This window comes from Oryctolagus cuniculus, chromosome 18, assembly GCF_964237555.1.
Source record: "Oryctolagus cuniculus chromosome 18, mOryCun1.1, whole genome shotgun sequence".
Classification (NCBI taxonomy): Eukaryota; Metazoa; Chordata; class Mammalia; order Lagomorpha; family Leporidae; genus Oryctolagus; species Oryctolagus cuniculus.
Window position 1 is genome coordinate 33,631,439 of NC_091449.1, and position 5,177 is coordinate 33,636,615.

General features: G+C 51.1%; 1 pseudogene; it reads left to right on the forward strand.

The window, feature by feature from the left end:
* The first annotated feature begins 1,144 nt into the window (after positions 1–1,144).
* LOC100358392 (protein disulfide-isomerase A3-like) lies at positions 1,145–3,014 on the forward strand (annotated as a pseudogene).
* The last annotated feature ends 2,163 nt before the right edge of the window (positions 3,015–5,177 follow it).

A 5,177-nucleotide genomic window follows, 5' to 3' on the forward strand; every position in this document is an offset into this window, starting at 1 on the left:
AGAGAGAGAGAGAGAGAGAGAGATTGAGATTCAATCTCCCATTCACTGTGCCCTCCCCAAATACCTGCAAGAGAGCCAGGACTGGAAGAAGCCAGGTCAAAGCTAGGAACCAGGAAACCAGTCCAGGTCTCCCAACTACTTGAGCCGTCACCTGCTGAGGCTGGCATTAGCAGGAAGCTGGGATCTGCAGCAGAGCCAGGGCTTGAACCCAGACACTCCAACATGGGATGCAGGCATCTCAAGCTGCATTTCTTTCTTAGGATGTATTTATTTATTTGAAAGGCAGAGTTACAGAGAGAGAGTTGCAGAGAGTTCCCATGGGAGTGTGCTATTAAAGATAATTATCGGCCAGCGCCGTGGCTCAATAGGCTAATCCTCCACCTAGCGGTGCCGGTACACCGGGTTCTAGTCCCGGGCGGGGCGCCGGATTCTGTCCCGGTTGCCCCTCTTCCAGGCCAGCTCTCTGCTGTGGCCCGGGAGTGCAGTGGAGGATGGCCCAAGTGCTTGGGCCCTGCACCCCATGGGAGACCAGGAGGGGCACCTGGCTTCTGCCGTCAGATCAGCGCAGTGCACCGGCCACAGCGCGCCAGCCGTGGCGGCCATTGGAGGGTGAACCAACGGCAAAAAGGAAGACCTTTCTCTCTGTCTCTCTCTCACTGCCCACTCTGCCTGTCAAAAAAAAGAAAAAGATAATTATCCAGGAAAAAAAATAAAGACAATTATCCAGGGCCAGCACTCTGGTGTTGTAGCTTGACACTCCGCTTGGGGTGCCAGCATCCCATATGGATGCTGGTTCAAGTCCTGGCTGCTCCTCTCTTTCTTTCTTTCTTTCACAGGCAGAGTATTGATTTCTTTTCTCTTTTTTTTTTGCTGCTGCACTTTCAATCCAGCTCTTTGCTGATGGCCTGGGAAGACAGTGGAGAATGGCCCAAGTGCTTGGGCCCCTGTACCCACGTGGGAGACCCAGAGGCAGCTCCTGGCTCCTGGCTTGGATTAGCTCAGCTCCAGCCATTGTGGCCATTTGGAGAGTAAACCAACAGATGGGAGGTCTCTCTGTCTCTCCCTCTCTGTGTCTATAACTACCTCTTAAATAAATAAATAAATCTTTTTTTAAAAAAGACAATTATCCAGCCCGACCTCCACAGTGCCCGCTGAGCCTCGACCCTCCGGGCCGCCCCCCCGCCTCAGCTCGCCGCCATGCGCCTAGCGATGTTTCCTGGCGTGGTGTTGCTTCTCGCCGCAGCCCGCCTCACCGCTGCCTCCGACGTCCTGGAACTCACAGACGACAACTTCGAGAGTCGCATCACCGACACGGGCTCTGCTGGCCTCATGCTTGTCGAGTTCTTCGCCCCTTGGTGTGGACACTGCAAGAGGTTTGCCCCTGAGTATGAAGCTGCAGCTACTAGATTAAAAGGAATAGTCCCACTAGCAAAGGTTGGTTGCACTGCCAACACAAACACCTGTAACAAGTGTGGAGTCAGTGGATATCCAACACTGAAGATATTTAGAGATGGTGAAGAAGCAGGTGCTTATGATGGGCCTAGGACTGCCGATGGAATTGTCAGCCGCTTGAAGCAGCAGGCAGGACCAGCTTCAGTGCCAACTTGGAGGAAGATTTTAAGAAATTCATTAGTGATAAAGATGCCTCTGTGGTGGGTTTCTTCAAGGATTTATTCAGTGAAGCTCACTCCGAGTTCCTAAAAGCAGCCAGCCACTTGAGGGATAAGTGCCGATTTGCACACACCAATGTGGAGTCTCTGGTGAAGGAGTATGATGATGATGGAGAGGGTATCACCTTATGTCGTCCATCACATCTGACGAACAAGTTTGAGGACAAGACTGTGGCATATACAGAACAGAAGATAACGGGCAAGATTAAAAAGTTTATCCAAGAAAACATTTTTGGTATCTGTCCTCACATGACAGAAGACAATAAAGATTTGATACAAGGCAAGGACTTACTTATGGCTTACTATGATGTGGGCTATGAAAAGAATGCCAAAGGGTCTAACTACTGGAGAAACAGAGTAATGATGGTGGCAAAGAAGTTCCTGGATGCTGGACACAAGCTCAATTTTGCTGTAGCTAGCCGTAAAACCTTTAGCCATGAACTTTCTGATTTTGGCTTGGAAAGCAGTACTGGAGAGGTTCCTGTTGTTGCTATCAAAACTGCTAAAGGAGAGAAGTTTGTCATGCAGGAGGAGTTCTCGCGTGATGGCAAGGCTCTGGAAAGGTCCCTGCAGGATGTCCTGATTGAGTTTTATGCTCCTTGGTGTGGTCATTGTAAGAATCTGGAGCTCAAGTATAAAGAACTGGGAGAGAAGCTCAGCAAAGACCCAAATATTGTCATTGCCAAGATGGATGCTGCAGCCAGTGATGTGCCTACCCCACATGAAGTCAGAGGTTTTCCTACCATCTACTTCTCTCCAGCCATAAGAAGCTAAGTCCAAAGAAATATGAAGGTGGCCGTGAATTAAGTGATATTCTTCTTATATATATAATTCTTATATGCATATATAAATTATTATATTCCATATGTATATCCATATATATGCATATAAATTATCATTGTTATATACTAATTATAATTAATAATTATATATTATATAATTATTATATTCCATGTGTATATCCATATATATGCATATATGGATTATCTCTCTCTCACTGCCCACTCTGCCTGTCAAAAAACGATAATTATCCAGGAAAAAAATAAAGACAATTATCCAGGGCCAGCACTCTGGTGTTGTAGCTTGACACTCTGCTTGGGGTGCCAGCATCCTGTATGGATGCTGGTTCAAGTCCTGGCTGCTCCTCTTTCTTTCTTTGACAGGCAGAGTATTGATTTTTTTTTTTTTTTTTTTTTTTTTTTTGCTGCTGCACTTTCAATAGCTTGACACTCCGCTTGGGGTGCCAGCATCCTTAATTTTTTTTTGTAGGCATTTTTTTAATAATTAGTAAATAATTTAACCCCTAATCAATTTAAGTGGATTCCCTTGCTATCAGGAAAGTGAAAAATCAATATTCCCAGGGATGTTAAAAATCAACACTCGTGCAATGACTCTGCTGATCCTGTGATAGGCTAGGATTTTTCCGGAAAGATCCGCTGGCCTTGGACCTAGCCCACGTTCTCTGAAGAGGTACTTACTTTGAGAATATCATCCAAATGCATGACTTCTTGGTTCAGATCCTGAAACTCTTCATACTGTTCTTTGTGTGGTTCCAGGGCCAGGAAAAGCCCATGGAAGGCATCCTCTAGGCTTCCATCCAGAAAGGACCTGGAGCCCTCCGAATCGCCCCCGACAGAGCCTTCGAAAGGCGGCCTCTCGGCGGCCAGGGGCACCTCCGCCGAGGTGAGCCTCCTCACCAGCTGCTTCGTGATGTTCCCTTCAAAGGCGTCCAGTTCCACGGGCTTGAGCTCAGAGGCCTCCTCGGACTCTCACAGAAGTGCCTGGGCGACAGCATCCTGCAGGAACAGGGGCTCGGGCGCAGCCCCTGCCAGCTGCCCGGCAGCCTCAGGCGGCTCGGACACCTTCGTGTCTCCCCTCGGTCGGGGCCTGGGACCGCAGCCTTCTCCCGTGGAGTTCCTGGCAGAGGCTGAGCTGCTGCCATCCGGGTCCTCGCTCGGGGTCAGCTCTGCAGGGGTGATGGTGATTTCTGGATTCGCCCGGCCCGGGCTCCGGGGAGAGCCTGCTGGGCCGGGGGTGAGGGAGCAGTCCCCGCTGGGGAGGTCACTGAAGCTGAGACAACGGCATTTTCTCTTCTGCTGCCTTACCATCTTCGAAGATGTCATCGGGCAGATTCGAGAAGAAGGAGTGATCCTTGAAGGTGGGTGTCTCGGGGGTGCCCTGGCTGTACATGGACATCCTCCTCTGTAGGGCCGCCGCCTTGTTCCCTGCACCAGACGATGGCGCCGTGTCATCTACATCAAAGGGATACCAGGCGATCTCCAGGTTGGGCTTCTCCCTTCTCCCGTCGGCTCCCCATCCGTGGCCAGCCGGGCCCCCCATCCGTCGTGCCGGCCCCTGCTGCGGGGAGCCCCATTCCATCCCTTGGGCCAGCCGACCGGCGGCTGCCCATGCCCGGCGCACCTGTGGCGAGGGGGCGGGGCCCGGGCTTCTCCCTTCCCCCTCCCCCCTCCCCCTTCCCAATTCCCAATTCCCAATTCCCCAGTACCCTGGCCAGACCCTGACTTACCTTGGCCATGAACCCTTTCCACTATCAGACCCAGTTACCTACGGCACTCCAAACCGAGGGAAAATTTCTTCCATTATTTTCTTAGAGGGTGGTCTCCTTATGAGTGGGAAAGGCCTCTACCTATCCCGAGAGGGTGTCAATGAAGACCAGGAGATATCTGTAGCCACACCTAGCCGGTTTGATTTCAGTGAAGTCCACTTCCCAAAATTGTCCTGGTCTTTCGCCCTTCAGTCTCTTCCCATCTGGTGTTTGGGTTGCATGAGCATTTACTGCCCGGCAAGCTTTACAATTTTTGGTGACCCATTCTGCCAGGCGTTTGTTATCAGAAGGGGATAAAGAAAAAGGCTGGTCTCGCAGTAAGCTCTGCAGCTTTTGCGCCCCGAGTTGAGTGAACTTCTGCAAATAGGAGATTGCCTGTTGTTCCAACATTTCTCCCTCGGGTCCTGGTGAGAGATCATCCCCTCCTCCCGCTATTAGGACATTAGCCTCAGGGTTCCGCAGAGCGGCTGCTCCAGCCTCTTCATCTGCCCTCTGATTTCTCACGACCACCGGATCAGTCCCCTTTTGATGGCTCAGGCAGTGTGTTATTGCCAGCCTAGAGGGTAGCAGGACAGAGGCTAGGAGGCGGAGGATTTCAGCCTTGTGTTTTACTTCCTTTCCTGCCGAGGTTCACTGTCCCCTCTGCTGATGGATTGCCCCATGCACATGGGCCGTGGCAAAGGCATAGCAGTTATCACTACATATATTTGCCCTTTTTCCTTCTGCCAGTTCCAGCGCTTTTGTTAATGCTATCAGCTTGGCCTTTTGGGCTGAGGTTCCCACCGGCAGGCTGGCCGTCCAGATGGTGTCTGTGGTACTGACTACTGCCACCCCGGCCCGCCGCTTACCATCCAGTAGAAAGCTGCTCCCATCTCTGAACCACGTTACCTCCAGGTTAGATAGCAGCTGCTCCGTCAGATCTCAGCGGATACCAGCTTCCT